Below are 19,591 nucleotides of genomic sequence, written 5' to 3' on the forward strand. Positions count from 1 at the left end.
CACCTAAAACAGAGGTTTAAGAAAGATCCAGACTCTTATAACATAGTAGAAATGTCAAGTTTTTGTGCTGTGACGTAAAGGATTAACCTCGCCCCAAGAAAGTTTTGGTTTTTGTCTCTGACCCTTGGGAGAGAGCCTTTGAGCCCTTGGAATGTCCTGCTTGATTGGAGTTTCTTTGTTTACATGGAAGATTTGGATAGTGTAGGATAGTCTGTGCTAACAATGTGATTTATACACGGGGTCTTGGGCCCCCTGGTATCATCATCTCTGAAAAAGCTGAAGACCAAGGTCAGTCATATGGCCAGCTAGCATATCTACCTAATCAATACCCAGTGAAAACTTTGGATTCTGGTAACTTCTACAAAACTCCATGTATTTGTCACACATCATGGCTGGGAGAAATAAGAGCTGTACGCACAACCCCACTGGGAGAAGATAATTGGAAACTTCATGACTTGCCTCTCGTGGACCCTGCCTTATACACTTTTTCCTCTTACTGGTTTTAATCTATATCCTTTCCTTGTAAAAAAAATAATAACAAATAAATCATATTTGTGAGTTGCTGTGAGACTATGGAAATGGTCCTTGCTCAATTTTGTGAATTTTTCTGGGGAATTGTTAAACTTGAGGGTGGTGAAGGACCTCCTTAATGTACCTACTTGACAATCTCTCATTTGATGGTCGTGGAGATCTCAAACTCAATGAAAAAAAGACAACTGATAGGTGCCAATAATGAAATCACAGAGATCTGAGAACTATCTAACACAGATTTTCAAGAATTTAAAAATGCCTCAATTATGATAGGAGAAGATAGGATTCGGTAGGCAGAGAGGGACAGATTAGGACCTGAGGTTCCTGAGTGGGGGAAAAAAACCTATTTTGGAACAATGCTGGGAGTGTCTGACCACAAGCAAGTCCCCTCAGACTTAAGGTTCCTCTTAAGAATGTAACAGACCCCACCTACTCCCCTTCAGGTTTCCCCTCAGGAATTTGTCCAAAGACCTAATTATGGCCATAGACCACCCGTCATACAATGGAAATGAGCCAATCAGGAATGGACGACCCAGCACCTAGAGCTATCAAGCAAATAAGGGTTGAACTTGAGAAGGAACAAGGGAGAAAGGAAGGGGGAGAGCTGACCAGAACCTTATAAAACAAAGACCCTTGCCTACAGTCCTCGGGCACTCACTTTCAAATGTCCCCTCTCTATAAAGAGAGCTTTCCTTCTATTCTTCCATTCTAATCTTATATTCTAATATTCCTTATATTCCTGCAACACAATGAGCAAACACACAAACATGCTTGAAGCAAAGGGAAAAAGAAAATGACTCCAGGAAAAAAAAAAAAAGATCCAACAAAGACATAGAAGATATAAAGAAGAATTGTATATTAGGAATTTTGGATTTGAAAATTTTTAAACGGAAAAATACAATAACCAACATAAAAAGTTCAGTGGATAGGCTCAGCTGCAGAATACAGGGAGCCCAGGAAAGAAAGTGAATTATAAGAACAAGAGAGATTACCCTCTATGAACAAAAGACAGAAAATATAAATTTTAAAAAAAAGGAAGGAAAAAAATTTTAAAAAGGAACAAAATGTCAAGAACCTGTATGTCCATGATAAAAGATCTAACATTCGTGCCACTGGAGTTTCAGAAGGAGACAAAAAAGACAGAAAATCATTTTAAAAAATTGTCAAAGAAATATTGGTTAAACCCTTTCAAATTTGGCAACACATAATCTTATAGAGTCAAGAAACTGAGAGAATCACAAACAAGATGACTCAAAAAAAAAAATCCATGCTAAGACTGATCATTATTAAATGTCTGAAACTAAAGAAAAAAACCTCTTGAAGATAGTAGGAAAAAAAGCAACACCTTGCTTACAGGGAGAAAAAATTTGAATAGTGGATTTCTCATCAGAAACGATAGAAGCCAGAAAGATATGGCACAATGTATGGCACTGAAAGAAAACGAGGGCAATTTAGAATCATATACTTATGAAAAGCATCCTTCATAATAAGGAGGAAATTAACACATTTTCAGACGAAGGAAAACTAAGAGAATTTGTTGTCAGCAGACCAATTCTAAAAGAATAGCTAAACGAATTTTTTCTAAACATAAAGGAAATAATTAAAAAGGAATCTGAAAATATCAAGAAGAAAGAAAGAACATAAGAAAGAATATGAGTAAGTCCAATAGGATTTTCTTTTCCATTTAAGTTTTCTATTTTTTTTTTTTTTTATTATTTTTAAGTAAGCCCTGTGCCCAACCTGGGGCTTGAATTTACAACCCTAAGATCAAGAGACACATACTCTACCAGCTGAGCCAATCAGGTATCCCGGTTTTCTAAATTCTTTTTAACTCCTTAATGTATGTGGAGAAAGTATTTAAGACAATTATATTATAAATGGGAGAGGGTAAAAAAGTCAAAGTAGGTAAGATTCCTAAACATCACTCAAATTGGTAAAATGACTATACTAGTAGCTTGTGATAAATTATGTGTATATAATGTAATACCTAGAGAAACTAGTAAAATCATTGTAAAAAAAGACATGCTCAAAACACTATATATAAATCAAAATGGAATTCTAAATATATTCAAGTAACCCACCAAACTATAGGGAAAACAAAACAGATAAAAAAAACAAAGAGTGGAAAACAAATGAACAAACAAAAATGCCAGAGCTAACCTGAAGATACCAATAATTACATTAAATGTAAGTGGTCCAGTTAAAGTGATTGGCAGAATGGATCAAAAAATATGACTCAACTAGATGCCGTCTACAAACAATTCACATTATATATAACAGCTTTGATAGACTGAAAAGAAAAGGAAAGAAAAAGATATATCAATTACAGTGAGGCAGTAGTGGTTATATTAATATAACATAAATTTCAAAACAAAGAAATTTATCAGATACAGAGAGCAATGTTCTATAATGATAAAAGGGTCAATAAAATAAACAAGATATAACAATTCAAAATGTCAAATCTACAAAATATATGAAGCAAAAAAGGGTAGAACTAAAAAGACAAATAGACGAATTCAACACCTCTATTTTAAAAAATGATGGGATACCTAGACAGGAAATCTACAATGACATCGAAATTAATAACATCATAAACCAACAGGATCCAAATAACATTTATAGATCAATCCATGAAACAGCATGGTAGACATTTTTCCAAGTGTCCACAGAATATGCAACAAAATAAACCATATCCGTTGCCTCAACAAACAAGCCTCAACAAATTTAAAAGTATTATAATCATACAAGTGTGATGTCATCACATCATGGTGATATCAGACTATAAATCAATAAAAGAAAGATAATAGGAAAATCTCCAACTACTTGAAGTCTTCTTCTTCTTCTTCTTCTTCTTCTTCTTCTTCTTCTTCTTCTTCTTCTAACGTTTATTGTTGAGAAACAGAGACGGAGCATGAGCATGGGAGGGGCAAAGGGAAGGGAGACACAGAATCTGAAGCAGGCTCCAGGCTCTGAGCTGTCAGTGCAGAGCCCAAGGTGGGGCTCGAACTCACAAACCACGAGATCATGACCTGAGCTGAGGTGGGAAACAACCGGCTGAGCCACCCAGGCACCCCTTGAAGTCTACTTCTACAGAATGCACGAATCAAAGAAGTCTCAAGGGAATTAAAACTACAATGAACTTGAATGAAAACGAAAATGACACATATTAAAATCAGTGGGATGCAAATAATGAAGCACTGAGAGGAAAATTACAGTTCCTAAGGCATATATTAGAAAACAGGAAAAATCTCCAAGTAACACTCTAATTTCCCATCTAAAGAACTTTTAAAAAACAAAGTAAAATAAATCCAAAGAAAATAGATCGAAGAAAGTAATAAACCCAAAAGAGCAAAAATCAGTGAAAGTGAAAACAGAAAAATAACTGAGAAAATCGATGTAACAAAGAGCAAGTTCTTTGAAAAATTCAGCAAAATTGACAAACCTCTAACATGACATAATGACAAGATGAAAATGACCAAATCAAGAATGAAACAGGAGATATCACAACAGATCCTGCAGACATGAATAATAAGAATAAGAAGAGATAGAAATAATAATAAAAATAATAAAATGTATCATGAAATTTTACACATGTAAATTTGACAACACGGATGAAATGAGCCTATCCCAGAAAACCGCAAACTACCACAAGTCGTAAATATTTAATAGATAATTTGAATAGCTCCAGAATTGTTAAGGAAATTAAATTCATAATTAGTTGCTAACTCTCAAAAAAGAAACATATAGATATGGGTAGTTTCACTGCAGAATTCTACCAGATATTGAAAGAATTAATATCAATTCTACACAACGTCTTTCAGAAAATAAAAGAGGTCAGGACATTTCTGAAATTTTTATGAGGTTAGTATTATCCTGCTACGAAAGCTGGAAAAAGAAAGTACCAAAAAGAAAAAAAAAGGAAGAAAGAAAACAAGAAAGAGAGAAAAAAAGAAACTATAGGCAAATATTTCTCATGAATATAGACCAAAAAAATATGAGCAAAATATTACTAGATAGAATTCAAGTGTATATAAAAAGAAGTATCCCATGACCATGGATGCAGAATGGCTCAATAGTCTGGTATCAATCAGACTATTTTAGTAATCCAAAGGAAAACAATTACATCATTATTAACAACTCACACACACACACACACACAGACACACACACACACACACACAGCATTTGATAAAATTCAACACTTATAATGAAAAAAACAAACTCTCAGATAAAAAGAAATAGAGGTGAAATTCTTCAACCTGATAAAAACCATATACAAAAATCTACAATTAACATTATACTTCATGAGAGAAGACTGGATGCTTTCTCTCCAAGATCAGGAGAAAGACAAGGATGTTCACTCTAATTACATTTACACACCATAGTGCTGGAAGTTCTTGCTGGTTCTAGAAGGTAAGAAAAAGATATAAAAGGCATACAAATTGGAATGGGAAATGTAAAACGGTTCCTGTTTGCAGACTGCATGATTTCTCACATAGAAAAGTCCAGGATATCTACCAAAACTTAAAAAAAAAAACCACCCTCCTGTAACTATTAAGTTTGCTCACTGGGGCTGTAGGACACATATGAAAATACAAAAATTCATTTTTATATGCCAGATATATATATATATATATATATATATATATATACTCTCACACACACACACACACACATATATATATATACACTAGAATCTTTATATACTAACAATAAACACATAGACACTAAAATTAAAAGCATTATACCATTTATAACATCTTAACAAATAAGTAAAAATCTAACAAAACATGGATAAGACTTCTAGGCTGAAAACTACCAATTCTGGGGGGGAAAAAGTGAAGATCTAAATCGATGCAGACATTGTATGATTATTGATTAGAAAACTCAACGTAGTCAAGGTTGTAATTCTCCCCAAACTGATATACAAATTGATATAAGCCATTAAAACACAATTCCAGCAAGGATTTTTTAGAAAGGCAAGGTTATTTAAAATTTTACATGGAAATAAAAGGAACTAGAATGGCCAAAACAATTCCAAAAAAGGAAGAAGAAGGTGGGAAGAATCAGTCTACACAATTTCAAGACATATTATTTGGCTTCAGAAATTCAGACAGTCTAGTACTTATGGAAAGCATATAGATCAATGGCACAGCTTGGACGATCTGAAATTAGACACCCAAATATGCCTAATTAACTTTTGAAAGGTGCAAAAGCAATTCAGTGGAAGGAAGATAACCCTTTCAACAAATGGTGCCGGGGCGATTAGACCCAGACGCAAAAACAAAAACAAAAATGAACTTCTATCTAAGGCTCACATCTTGTGCAAAAATTAACTCAAAATGGATCAAGGATCTAAAAGTAAAATGTAAGCATATACAATACTAGGGAAAAAAAAAACAAGAGAAAATATTCAGAATCTAGGTCTCCAGAGCCTTCTTCGACTTGACATCAAAAGTGTAATCCCTAAAAGAAAACAAACGATAAATTGGGCCTCATCAAAACTAAAACCTTTTGCTCTGCAAAACACCTTGTTAAGAGAATGAAAAGATGAGTTTCAGACTAGGAGAAAACATTTGCCAACCAATGCATGCCTTGGATCTAGAATATATAAAGCACTATCAAAACTCAAAAGATTAATCATAGCAATCATCATCATCATCATCATCTAGAAACTGGAAAAAAAAAACGTGAAGAGACACTTCTATATAACCACTGAAGAGGTTATGTAGAAAACAAAAAAGCACACGAAAAAAATTTGAACATTAGCCTTTAGGGAAGTTCAACTCTAAATTACAATGGAATACACTACATGTATATCAGAATGACTAAACTTAAAAGAAAAAAAAAAGAGCAACATTAAATACTGGCAATGAGGCAGAGAAATCGGATTACTTCTACACTGCTGGTGATAATGTAGAATTCTACAACTACAGTTTGATAGTTTTCTAAAAATATATCAAACGTGCAATTAACATACAACCCAACAACTGCAATCCTAAGTATTTATGCCAGACATATGTAGACAAATGTGCCCACGTAAACCTGTATAGAAATGCTTGTGGCAGCTTAGTTTGCAATAGCCCCGAAGTGGAAACAACCCGGATTGGTTTTCAGTGACTGAACGGTTAAACTAACTGTGGTATATCCATACGATGGAATATGACAATCAATACATTAAGAAGGCAAATTATTGATGCCGTAAAAAACCTGGATGATTCTCCAGACAATTCCACAGAGTAAAACAAAATTCCAGTCTCAAAAGAGTACATAGTGTATAATTCTATTCGTAAAACATTCTTGAAAGGACACAATTATAGAAAAGGAGAGAAGATCAGTGGTCGCCGGGGGTTAAGGAAGAAGTGAGGAAGAGGCAACCAAGATCCTGCAGTGAAGGCAGTGATGGCAATGGAAGAGTCTATGCCTTGACTGCCTCGATGTTAATATCCTGGCTGTGATACTTCGCTATAGTTTTGCAATATGTTACCGTTCAGGGAGACCGAGTAAAGGGTCCAAGGAATCTCCCTGTATTATTTCTTCCAACAGCGTGTGAATCCACAGTTATCTCAAACCAAAAAAAGGTTAAGTAAAAAAAAAAAAAAAAGAAATTAGAAAGTTCTATTTTTGCTTCCATCATAATAGTATGGTTTTTCTTATTCTCGGCGCTTTTGCATTTGCCACATATGATAACCTTAGTAATGATAAAATGCTTCGGATCTAAGCACAAATACAATATACACCCTATAAAAGCTGGCGGAAACAATGGCTCCAAATAAAATTGCTGATGTTACATGTGAATGGCAGCCAGAGATGGCAAGTAGCTCTTCTTCAGTAGAGTTTGATTTATATAGCACTTTTGTTTCATATTTTAAGTAGATGAGAGTATAATGTAAAGTGTCATTAGGCCTGGTCATTTAAAAAAAAAAAATCAGCCAGGAATTATCCTCATTATTACTATTATTATTTGATTGTCATTACTTTCTTTTATTTTTATTTAAAAAATTATTTTAATGTTTATTTTTGAGAGAGAGAGAGAGAGAGAGGGTCAGAGAGGGAGACACAGGATCCAAAGCAGGCTCCAGGCCCTGAGCCATCAGCACAGAGCCCATCCGGGGCTCGAACTCGTGGTTTTATTAATTGAGAAATTGAAAGATTATGTAAAAAGTACTTTTTATGACATTGAAAAAGCCAGAAAAGCCTCTTTCCGTGATATCAAGTGATATGTTCAAGAGAAACATTTTAGTTATTCATTGTTTTGAATCCCTGAACCTAAATAGTAGATACTAATAACATGATTATTAATCCTAAATATATATATATATATATATATATATATATATATATATATATATATCTTATTTAACTTAACAGATCCCAATCATTGTCATGGCCACATATAATGAGTATAAAGCAAGTATTAATCTTTTTGTGGAGGTATGATTGATGCATAGCATATGAGTTGCAGGGGTACAACATAATGATTCAATAATTGTATGCATTGCAAAGTGATCACCGTGATAAGTCTAGTTAGCATCCACCAACATCCATAGTTACAAAATGTGGTAACCATGACCATTAATTTTGCAAATAAAAATAACGTGTATGAATTTCTCCAGGGAACTTGATACCCTTCACTTTTGAGGAAAAGGAACTGAAGATACAAGGGAAATAGAAATATCGTCAGGGACAACTGGGTGGCCTAGTCAGTTAAGTATTCCACTTTGACTCACGTCGTGATCTCACGGTTCATGAGTTCGAGCCCCATGTTGACTCCGAGCCTGCTTCAGATCCTCTGTCTTCCTCTCTCTCTGCCCTCCCTCCCCCCACTCTCTCTCAAAAATAAATAAACATTAAAAAAAAAATCTTCAAATTCTACAACACACATGAAGGCGTATTTTCCAGAGCTGAGTGCAACCTGTGTGGCTATCTCCTATTCCGGATTTTGAATGTCAGTCAAGATTTGACATGGCATCTGATAGTGTGCTGAAAGGAATGGTTAGTGAGAAATGTCTTCATAATTTGAAGCAAATATTAGATGTAAGTATCCAGAATTATCTGGGGGAGCCTGGGTGGCTCAGTCGGTTAAGCATCTGACTCTTGATTTTGGTTCAAGTCATGATCTCACGGTTCATGGGTTTGAGCTCCCCATCAGGCTCTACACTGATGATGAAGGGGCTTGCTTGGGATTCTCTCTCTTTCCCACTCTCTGCCCATCCCCCACTCTGTCTCTGTCTCAGAATAAATAAATAAACGTAAACAAACAAATATCAAGGATTATGTGATAGAAGCTACCAAGTATTTGCTGCCGTTGTTGACAACCTAGCACCGTGACATGTTTTCTAATTTAGTCAAAATGAAGAGAGAGGAAAACAAAATTATAAGCAAATAAATGATAGCTGAGGCAGCCATACTTTTCAAACCCAAATCCTTTCCATAGTTAAGATGATTCTTCTTTTCTCCTTTGTTATATGTGAGAGTAGTATTTTTTTTTAATTAGTTGTTCTTACTAAGTAGATCATTAGACATTGTATTTTATGCAGTTGCCTGAAGTGTGTCATTGGTACCAAATATCTATTATATGACCTGAGTACCTGGTATACCAATGGTACCTTTTCAAATCTTTGCCTGTCTACCACTCAGCCCTCTGTGTAACGTGGAATTGTTACAAAATGTGTGTCAAGTCAATGAGAAGCAGAATTAAAAACTGGTAGGTGCTGTGGACTAAATTGTGCTTCCCTCCAATTTGTAGGATGACTATCTTTGAAAGTAGGGCTTTTAGGAGGTAATTATGTTAAATGAGGTCTCAGGGGTAGGCCCAAATCCAATAGAATTGATAATTTTATAAGAGGAGGATCTCTCTCTCTCTCTCTCTCTCGCTCTCGCTCTCTCCCTCCCTCCCTTCCCACCATGTGAAGAAACAGAAGACAACCATCATCTACAAGCCAGAAAGAGATCTCTCGGCAGCAACCAAACGCGCTAGCATATTTATCTTGGACTTTAGAACTATAAGAAAATCCATTTCTATTGTTTAAACCACCTAAGCGATGGTGTTTGTTACGTCAGCCAAAGCTGTATATGCAGTAAGAGTATATAATGGTGCAGCCACTATGCAAAACAACATGGCAGTTCCTCAAAACATTTCAAATAGAATTACCATATGACCCAGGAATCCCACTTTTGTGTGTCTATCCCAAAGAATCGAACGTAGCATCCCCAAGAGGTATTCACACATCCATGTTCGTAGCAGTGTTATTGATGATAGTCAAGAGGTGAAAGCAACCCAAGGGCCCACCAATGAACAAATGGATAAAGAAAACAAAGAAAGAAAGAAAGGAAGTACTGTACGGTCTGCTTATATAAGGTATCGAGAAGAGTTGAATTCAAGAAATGGAAAGTAGAAAGGTGGTTGCCAGCAGCTGAGAGGAAGGGGAATGAAGGGTTGTCAATAGGTATAGAGTTTCAGTTTTGCAAGATGAAAAAGTTCTGGTCGTTGATGGCACGACAGTGTAAACATATCACTTCTTAAACTGTATGCTTAAAAATGGTTAAAATTGGAATTTTTATGGTAGGTGGATTTTACTAAAATCTAAAAAAAATATATCCTAGCAAAAATTTTTTTGACAAGATTTACTACACAAATCCGCCATGAGCTTGGTCCTTTTGCTATACCAAGTTATTTTTCTAATAGTCAGGAACATCGATTGTTAACCACAGGTCATCATTATTCCCAAGGTCCTAGAAGTTTATACATTTATCTACATTGTGATTCCAAATGGTCTAGAATAATGGCTTTGGCTTTCTATATTTTGCTTGTCTAAGAAAATTGTGTTTATTCTTTACCTTGACAGAACTGGGGGTTTGAGGAAGAAAATAATGGAAAGCCTTTCCACCAGGAAATTAAATGCTGCCTTGTGCATTATTTGTGGGTCTGAGATATTTAGGTTTATAGCTTAGCCATATGTTTTCAATACATGTACATCAGCAGACACTTTACTCTTTGTATCCTGTTGTGCTGAAAATTTCAAAGCACTTTATGAATAACAATTTCCTGAGATATAGGCTTCTGGAAGCCACAGTCAGTTTTTCTGAGAAGAGAGCAGAAGCTTCATCTTGAAAGGTGTTGTGGGATGTGGAAAAAGAACCTTATTCGTGTGCAGGGACATGTTTGGAGAGTGGGGTTTGAGGGAGCCCCAGTTGGCTTCCAGTTGGCCTCTGGAGGTAAACTTTATAAAAACAATATAATAATATTAATAACAATAATAATGCTATTTGTAGTGGCCTTAAAAAATGAAGAATCAGAGGTGCCTGGGTGGCTCCATCAGTTAAGTGCCTGACTCTTGATTTTGGCTCAGGACATGATCTCACGGTTCATGGGATCGAGCCCCGCTTCGGGCTCTGCGCTGACAGCGTGCAGCCCGCTTGGGATTCTCTCCCTCTCTCGCTGCCCATCCCTCCCACACGCTCTCTCTCTCTCTCTCTCTCTCAAAATAAATAAATAAACAAACATTTTTTACAAAGTGAAGAATCAGTCTTACCTTCCTTGAATAAATAAGGGAGTGAAAGGATGGACAAAGGACTCATCATTAAATACTTAAGAGGTCTGGGGGATGGTGAAGAAAACCCAGGGACAAATATGAGAAAAACCTAGATCCTGATCCTGACCTATCCAAGAGCTTCTCGGGTGTGTTAGTTTTCTATTGTTGTTTCAAAATTACCATAAAGGTATCAGCTTACATTGCTACAGGTCATAAATTCAGGTGCAAGTCAACAGGGTCCTTTGCTCAGGGCGTCATGAAGTCACCATCACGGTACCAGCTGGAGCTGCCCTTCACATCCAAGGCTGGGGACCTCTTTCCAGCTCACTGGCTGCTTCCAGAACTCATCTCCGGTAGCTGTGGGACTGAGGTCCTATATTTTGCTGGCTGTTGACAGGGACAGCTCCCAGTTTATTGAAGCCACCCTCAAGTTCTTGCCATGAGAACGTCTTCATCTTCAAAGCCAGGAATAGAGGAGAATCTCCATTACTCCTGTCAAATCTCTGCCACTTCCAGAAAGGCCCCTTTTAAGGGTTCAGATGATTAGGTCAGGCTCAGCAGATGGTCTTCCCATTGCTTAATTCACATCAAACTCAATAGTGACCTTGATTATATTCACTAGATGCCTCCTATTATGCAAGATAACATAATCACAGGAGTGATGTCCCATCATATTTAATAGTTTCACCACGCTTAGGGGGAGGCAATAATACAAGGTGTGTACTGATGGGGCAGGAGTACTGGGGGTGGTCTTAGATTTCTACCGCCATACCATGTATTCAGGAGGAGAGGCACATAATCAGGCTATGCGCCATTTTAAAATGGTAAGTGCTGGAGGCTAACCACGTAGGATGCCATAAAGCTCAGAGGAGAGGTTCTTGGCCAAGTCTGAGGATATGAGAAACACCGGAGAATTTGAGAACACACCTTGAGTCTTGGCAGATATTTAAGACTAAAGTGGGCAAAAAAAAAGTTTGAAGTGGGCATGAATGGGCTTGAAAGAGATTTGAGAGAGAGAGAGAGAGAGAGAGAGAGAGAGAGAGCAGCAGTGGGACAAGTGAGAACCTTGGGGAAACGCTCCTTCACAGGGCAAGCAAGGACGGAGAATGAGAAGAACCATCAGAGAGGCACATAGAGAATAAAGAGGAACACAGAAGCCAAAGAAGTGAAAGCTGGTAGGGAAAAGTGATTGCTATATTAGTTTCCTAAGCCTGCGGTAACGAAGTACCACAAACTGGGCGGCTTAAAACAACAAAAATGAATTCTTTTATAGCCCTGGAGGCTGGAACTCTGAACTCGAGGTGTAAACGTGGCCACGCTCTCTGTGAAGAGGACTCTGAATCTTTCCTTCCTTCTTCTTAGCTTCTGGTGGTCGTTATAACCCTTGACATTCCTTGCCTCGTAGACGCATTGCTCTGTTCTCTGCCTTTACCTTCATACGGTCTTCTCCCTGTGCGTCCGAATCCCCCTCTTCTAGTAAGAACACCAGTCACGGGAGATCTGTTTTTAATTTTTTGAGGAACCTCCACACTGTTTTCCAGAGTGGCTGCACCAGGTTGCATTCCCACCAACAGTGCAAGTTAAAAATAGACCTACCCTATGACCCAGCAATAGCACTGCTAGGAATTTACCCAAGGGATACAGGAGCGCTGATGCATAGGGGCACTTGTACCCCAGTGTTTATAGCAGCACTTTCAACAATAGCCAACTTATGGAAAGAGCCTAAATGTCCGTCAACTGATGAATGGATGAAGAAATTGTGATTTATATTCACAATGGAATACTACGCGGCAATGAGAAAGAATGAAATCTGGCCATTTGTAGCAACGTGGATGGAAATGGAGAGTGTGATGCTAAGTGAAATAAGTCATACAGAGAAAGACAGATACCATATGTTTTCACTCTTATGTGGATCCTGAGAAACTTAACAGAAGACCATGCAGAAGGGGAAGGGAAAAAAAAAAAAAAGTTAGAGAGGGAGGGAGCCAAAGCATAAGAGACTCTTAAAAACTGAGAACAAACTGAGGGTTGATGGGGGGGGGGAGGCAGGGGAGGGTGGGTGATGGGCATAGAGGAGGGCACCTGTAGGGATGAGCAGTGGGTGTTGTATGGAAACCAATTTGACAATCAATTTCATATTTAAATAAATAAATAAATAAATAAACATTTAAAAAATTAAAAGAAAAACAAAACAAAACAAAAAAAAAGGCAAGAACACCAATCACGGGATCAGGGCCCATCCAAATCCAGTATGAACTCATCTTAACTTGATTACAACTGCAAAGATCTTATTTCTAATCGAGGTCACATTCACAGGTTCTGGGAAGGAGGACTTTCACCTATTGGTGGCAGGGAGCACAGTTCAACCGATAATGATAATGGTACCGAAGAAAAATAAAGAGGATGGGAAAGACAAAAATTGAAAAGTGACCCCTGGATTTTCCAGGGGAGCTCAGGGGGAGCTCTACCTGAGGGGAGTGGTTGGTTGGGGGAATGGGTGGTACAAACATACAGATGTGGAAGGCAAGGAGAGAGAGTGGGAAATCTAGAGGAACCTGGTTTAGCTAAAAGGGAAGCCTAGAAGTAGAAAGGACTACATCTTGGGAAATGTCTGGTAACTGCAATAATCCAACATTCACGGTCTCAATATTCTTCATGACTTTGAATAGGAGGCTGAAAAAGAGACAAACGGTGAGGAGTTGGGCTCACGAAGAGGGTGGTATCATTTTTTAATGTTTATTTATTTTTGAGAAAGGTGGGGGAGGCAGAGAGAGGGGGAGGGACAGAAGGTTCCAAAGCAGGCTCTGTGCTGACAGCAGCCAGCCCAGCGATGAAGGGCTCAAACTCATGAACCATAAGATCATGACCTGAGCCAAAGTCAGACTTTCAACCAACTAAGCCACCCAGGCGCCCCGAGGGTGGTATCATTTCTAAACATTTGCTCGGAGCAACAAGAAAGAGCTAACAAATGAGGTTGAGGAGTAGCTGAAGTTGGAAACTCCAGTGTGTGATGAGTCGCCTGTAGACCTCAGCAGGCAAGAAGCCTTGGTGGAAAGGCTGTAAGTTAAACCAATACTGGACTTCTGCTGGGAGCCTGGGGCCAGGGCTGGCTCCCTAATTTGCAGGACATGGTGCAGAATGAAAGTATGCGACCTCATGTTCACAATCAGGAAAAACATTTTCCTTTCTTCCACAGTCTCTCTCATTTCTTGTTGTAGTATTTTTCCCTGACTGTTTCATATCATGGTGGTCCTTCTGGCTCCCAGGACTCCCGTGGGGTGAAAACCGACACAGGCCCTTGGGGTCCCACACCAGGACCTGGGGTGCAGTGAACATGTGCCATCCCCCATCCAGGACCCACTGGGGGGGGGGGGCGTTGAACGGGTGGCGAACAGGCAGGTGGGAGCCTATATACCAGGGAGGGGAGGAGATAGCTACAGGTAGGTGCACACAGGAGCAGAGCCTCCGGGCGCCTGACCAATGCTTTGTCGTCCCGTTGGACTTGGCCTGCAAAACACACGTGCAGAGGTAGAATATTAGAATTTCAAGATGGCGACTGGAGAGCAATAAACCCAAGCAAGGGGCCACTTTCTGAGCATGTAGTCTTGCGTAACTGCACCCATCCCACCCTCAGGAAAGGAGCCCCAAGTGAATGAGAAGGTGGAGAATGGGCAACGGTGGGTAATGTTGGTTCGGTGATACTCTGGGGGAGATTATCCATCGAATCCTGGGTTGGGCGCAAAAAGAAGAGATTCAGCAAGTTTCTGACGGACAGAGCGAGCCCGGGAATCAGGTATTCGAAGTCTCGGTAAAGATGAAAAATGGTTTGGAGTATAGAGTGAGAAAGAACTGAAAGGATGGGAAATTATGATCTCAGATTGAAAAGTGAGAGTCTGACATTTTCGAGGTCCCGGTACAGGAGGCTGAGGGGAATGAAAGACAAAGCTTTCTGTTTGGGGCAGTGAAGGTGCTGTGAGGGTGCGTGTGAATGGAGGCCTGTCTTCTTCCTCCTTCTTTGTTCTCCTCCCAGCCCCCATCCTTCACTCACTTCCCGAGATCTCTAGAAAGTCAGAGGAAAAATTGAGTCACAACGTTCCAACTTAATAGCATTACTATTTCTAATCATCTCATAAGGCTCCCAAAATGTACATACACAAATCATCAATTTGTGGGAGTTGAACACGTGAAAACTTCCCCCGGAGCTAAAACATCACAGAACTGCTTTATTTTATTCTAAAAAGAAACCACAAATGTGATATCGGAGACACATAAATGCAACAATTTGTTATTTGTGTGACCTTTTTTTTTGTTTCTCTAAAGGCAAAATGGAAATTTAGACATGCATAGTCAATGTAGCCGGTGTATTTAAGAAAACAGAAAAATGCTTTAAAATATTTAAACTGGAGAGTGAAATAGCATGCCTTCCTATAAACACCTTTTGTCTTGCGAGGGAGATGAGAGCATAAGGCAATGTTATTTTCTCCTGTTATGTTTTTTTTTTTATTTAAAACATTTTTTAAACATTTTTATTTATTTTTGAGAGAGAGAGAGAGTACAAGTGGTGGGGGGGAGGGGCAAAGAGAGAGGGAGACACAGAATCTGAAGCAGGTTCCAGGCTCTGAGCTGTCAGCACAGAGCCGGACGCGGGGCTCGAACTCATGAACTGTGAGATCATGACGAGCCACCAGGTGCCCCGTCTCCTGTTATGTTTTGTATTAAATTTATTTTAGGCATAATTGATTGATATCACATAACAAATGGCTGTGACCAGGGATGAGCCCAATGAGCAAAAGTTGTTGCTAATATGATCTTTAAGGATGTTTTCTTATTGTCAAAGTTCATAACATCAGCCAAGAGCTGGAAAGAAGTATCTGAGGACAATATTAAATGAAGGGCAGATTATTACACGGCTGTGAGAAAGGCATGAATATTAAGGAACTAGAATGTCCTTATAGTTCTGCACTTTTAAAAAATAGTGCCCACTATCAAGCCCCGATTTTTAAGTCTCTATGTTACCCTGCATCTTCCCCTGTAGATGGACACATTTTACATAAAGAAAAACCAGGAGACAATTGGAAATCCCTATATAGAGAGAGAAGCTTAAGGTTGAAACAAATGCATTAAAAGCAGTCCTGAGATCCTTCTTGTTTTCTCAGCAGGTGTAAGCTAAAAGTGTCTCAAAGGCAGACCAAGTAACTGATAGGAAGAACACAGAAAGGCTTGGCAAGAATGTTTCTTTTTGTTGCCATAAACATGTGAGTTGCACCTGCCTGGATTCTCTCCCTTCAGCTTCTGATGAAATACAGTCAGACATTTCATGTGGACATTTTGATGATAGGAAGAGGAAAGAGAAGAGAGGCGAAGAATGACAGGATTCCTGGGCCCCTGGGATGCCATCTGGATTTGCAAGTGCGACCTTGTGGTTATGCTTCTCTGACGATGTGAGAAACCAGGTGAGTCGCACTAGCAATCTCTGGTCTAGAAGATCAATTTCACAGTCTCTTCTAATGCCCTGGCTGAATTCCTGGTAAATTTTAATGATCAAATTATCTCTGGTATTTCAAAATGGATGTATTAATGCACAACTCGGATCAAAAAAAAAAAAAAGACCTTATTTCATAGAAGATTCTCAGTGCCAAATTTTTCTGGATCTCTGTTCTGCTCAACGATAGGGTTCCTGTACAGGAAAAGAAAATCCCATTCAGATTTTAAATCAAAGTGCAAGTCACTCTGTTGGACGGTCTAACACCTTGACTCAGGGTAAATGGGCATTTATGTATTTGTATAATTAAAACATATTTCAGAAACAGGTTTAAACAGGATGTGTCCTAAAGAGTTGGTGCCTTCTTGAAAGAAGCACTTTTCAAAATGCATCATTTCGGCTTCAAGCAATACGCTTGCTGTTCACCTAACAGGAGAGGGAAAGATCCAACAAATCATCGGACATGAGGGGTGTGAGTGCAAGTGAATTCCTTTCAGCTCATTCGGGTGGCTCCAACCGGGCACTGAATTTGCATCTCGGCACCATTAGATGGCCTAGAGTTCTTAATTACCAAACAAATGGAAACTTGCTGCCTGATGCTGTCAGCTCCTTTGTGTATCATTCTTCACCGAACATGAATGATTAATGGAATTTTCCCAACACAGTCAAAGTTGTTTGCTGATGGAATTAAAGCTGAAATTGGCAAGGTCCTAGTGGGAAGACTTTTGCTATAGTGTCATGAACCTGCCAAGCTCTCCAGATGAAAAATAGGAACAATTAGTGATGGCTCTGAACAGGTCTGGATATTCTTAGGGTTTGGTCCCACATGAAAGTCATCTTTCTTTGGATGTTGTACCGGAGGAAGATACTGACACTCAGTCTTTTTTTGCGGATTCTAAGCATTAGTGACAAGGGTCTCTGTCCTGATAAAAATGCTGTGGCCCAGGTAAGTGGTGAGGTGGCGTCTTTCCAAAGCCTGAGCCAGAGGTAACCCGCAAGGTCCGCACCATCATGCCACAGGTCCCAACGCATTTCAGCTTAAGTTCAGAGCAGGGAGGCAGGGCATCAGGGGACAAGGTTATCCCGGAAGAGGATGATTGTTAATGCTCTCTTTATGAAGAGTTGTGTCTCTGGAGGCAGAATCTTCTTAGTGATTTAGATGCGGAAACCAAAGGGTTAAGGCTGAAAAGCATGAGTAGGCAGGCGTAATTAAGAAGCCTCCATCTATCCCAGGGTTTTCTCTCAAACTCTGCCTTGCCACGTAGAGTTACATACTCTTAACTCTGTGCCTTGTAATCCCTTGCCAAAATTCTGCAAAACCAGCATTCGCTCTGACCCAGCTTTGTCACCCCCCTCACCCACGTATCTGTTCCACCTCCCCAACAAAGATCACTGCAGCTTGCTCTTTGTCTGCCAAGAGTAGCTTGCAAACAATCCTCCCTGTTTAATTATTTCCAAAATTGACAATGACCTCTGTAGCTTGGTGTTAAATACGGAATCAAGAGCCCAACATTCCACGCACTTGGCTGTGACAATGTACGTGGCATTGATGCCTGAGCATTAGGGCCAGGAATCTGCCTCCCTCATTATTAGAAAGTGACTTGTGAACTTACGGACATTATTTCTGTGATGTGAGATGGAGCGCACCGAATGTACCTAAAGTTGACCTGCTTACAGATGCTTCTGGTGATTAATCAATGCTCCCTTGTTACAACGAAGGCAAGATAGGTTTGGCAAAGCATGTAACTTCTTAGTCTCCGCGCCGGTGAAAGTTTCAGAGGGCTCTGTTATTGGTTTTGACTGGACATTCTTGGCCCTGTGACTTGTCATTTTTGGGTTCCTCCTGCCAAATCAAAGTGTAATGTTATCCATGGAGATCACAGGTTGGTGTCAAGTCTGTATGTAGTCTCTTCAATGATGCACAATTTCAACTCTACTTTTTTTTTTAATTTTTTAATGTTTTTTTTTGAGAGAGAGAGAGGCACAGAGAGAGGGAGACACAGAACCTGAAGGAGGCTTCAGGCTCTGAGCTGTCAGCGTAGAGCCCGACGCAGGGCTCGAACTCACGAGCTGTGAGATCACGACCTGAGCCGAAATGGGATGCTTAACTGACTGAGCCACCCAGGTGCCCCTCAACAGTACTCTTGGAAGGTGACTTTTCTCCCTAGCTTCTGGAGTAAGTACTGGCTTCTGAAACTTCTATATGAGCCATCGCGTAAAATGCTGAGTCGGTATGGATTCAGGTCCCTGGATGCGGTCAACGTACACAGATTTTTCCAAAGAAGGGTTTCTGAGAAAGTAACTGTTGCACATCAGCGTCTGTGTTGCACTTCAGTTTGGGAGATGGGACCAGCTCATCTGCAAACATAAGTAATATATTGTTATCCACACTCTAAAAGATTTGGCATTGCTGTGTTGAGTCTTGGAAGGAAAGTAGAAAACAAACAAACAAAAAAAAAAAAAAAGGAAAAAAAGGAAAAAAACTCTCAGAAGATAATACTTCCTTTGTATGTAGTAGAACCACCCCAGTGCCAGGTAAGATTCATGCTTGGTAAATGTTCCCGATGCTGGTGTTGGTGTGAACAACACGATATCAGTGAGTGTTTTGTTAATGTCAGTTGGCAACGAGCCCTTCCAAGTATACCTTCTGTGTTGTTTTTCAGCTGCTCTGAAATCAGCTCCAAGTGCATGAAATAAAGGACACATTTTGATCTTTTTAAGAGCTCGCAGTGGAAGTCCGATAGTCTGTGCTTTGCGGATCTTTCTACCTCGGAGGGGGGCGGTGTATCTTCACAGCTTGGCCTCTTCCCCCCAAATTGCTAGCAGCCATGCAAGCAGGTGAATCCAAGGTGATTAGCTAAAAGCCATGTAGATTAACCTCTTCTATGAGCATGTGGTTCCACTTTGGAAAGGGATGTGTGATTTCTCTCGGTTTGTTTCCAACACCTTCAGGGACATATACTCATCCCCCTGGGAGAGCAGAAGGACTGACAGATCGCCAGTGTCTTTAATCACCAGGGGAGTAGTTATTCTATGATAACGA

This window comes from Panthera onca, chromosome B3, assembly GCF_046562875.1.
Source record: "Panthera onca isolate mPanOnc1 chromosome B3, mPanOnc1 haplotype 2, whole genome shotgun sequence".
Taxonomy (NCBI): Eukaryota; Metazoa; Chordata; class Mammalia; order Carnivora; family Felidae; genus Panthera; species Panthera onca.